This window comes from Triticum dicoccoides, chromosome 6A (genome assembly GCF_002162155.2).
Source record: "Triticum dicoccoides isolate Atlit2015 ecotype Zavitan chromosome 6A, WEW_v2.0, whole genome shotgun sequence".
Lineage (NCBI taxonomy): Eukaryota > Viridiplantae > Streptophyta > Magnoliopsida > Poales > Poaceae > Triticum > Triticum dicoccoides.
In genome coordinates, this window is record NC_041390.1 from 618,206,516 (window position 1) to 618,207,957 (window position 1,442).

Genomic DNA, 1,442 nt, shown 5'->3' on the forward strand with positions numbered 1-1,442 from the left:
ATCACATCCGGGACTCCGAACAACCTTCGGTACATCAAAACATAAAACTCACAATATAACTGTCATCGTAGCGTTAAGCGTGCGGACCCTACGGGTTCGAGAACTATGTAGACATGACCGAGACACGTCTCCGGTCAATAACCAATAGAGGAACCTGATGCTCATATTGGCTCCTACATATTCTACGAAGATCTTTATCGGTCAGACCGCATAACAACATACGTTGTTCCCTTTGTCATCGGTATGTTACTTGCCCGAGATTCTATCATCGGTATCTCAATACCTAGTTCAATCTCGTTACCGGCAAGTCTCTTTACTCGTTCCGTAATACATCATCCCGCAACTAACTCATTAGTTGTAATGCTTGCAAGGCTTAAGTGATGTGCATTACCGAGAGGGCCCAGAGATACCTCTCCGACAATCGGAGTGACAAATCCTAATCTCGAAATACGCCAACCCAACAGGTACCTTCGGAGACACCTGTAGAGCACCTTTATAATCACCCAGTTACGTTGTGACGTTTGGTAGCACACAAAGTGTTCCTCCGGTAAACGGGAGTTGCATAATCTCATAGTCATAGGAACATGTATAAGTCATGAAGAAAGCAATAGCAACATACTTAAACGATCATGTGCTAAGCTAACGGAATGGGTCATGTCAATCACATCATTCTCCTAATGATGTGATCCCGTTAATCAAATGACAATACATGTCAATGGCTAGGAAACTTAACCATCTTTGATCAACGAGCTAGTTAAGTAGAGGCATACTAGTGACACTCTGTTTGTCTATGTATTCACACATGTATTATGTTTCCGGTTAATACAATTCTAGCATGAATAATAAACATTTATCATGATATAAGGAAATAAATAATAACTTTATTGTTGCCTTTAGGGCATATTTCCTTCAGGCCAAAGTTCTATGGTGGACGGTCCACATCGCCTTTAACATTACTCCTCCGAGTCCTGTCAGCACGTTATTTGGACCGTGGCTTAACGGGATAGAGTCTGAAACAGCGAGACACATTCGCGTAGGAGTATGTGCTTTATTGTGGGCAGTCTGAAACTGCAGAAATGATTTGGTTTTTAACAGAACAACAAATGTTCATTTTTTGCAGGTTATCTTCCGAGCCACTGCGTTGATTCGTATGTGGTCGCTACTCACTCCGACAGAGGCCAGGGAGCGTTTGGTTACTGGATCTATCCGGTGGGAGATGGTAGCACGGATATCTTCAACCGGTTTGGATGGCGGTCATGTAATAGGATAGGCAATTAGTTTACCTATCTTTCTTATGGCAGCCGGTTGTGGCTTTTTTGGCTAGCTTGTTATTGGCCCTTTGGCTCTTTGTGAGCTTTCCTTTGCTTTCGTTTGAGACTTTAAGATCTTGTTGAACCTATTTGCTTATTTATAAAGTTGGCCGAATGCATCGTTCTGATGCA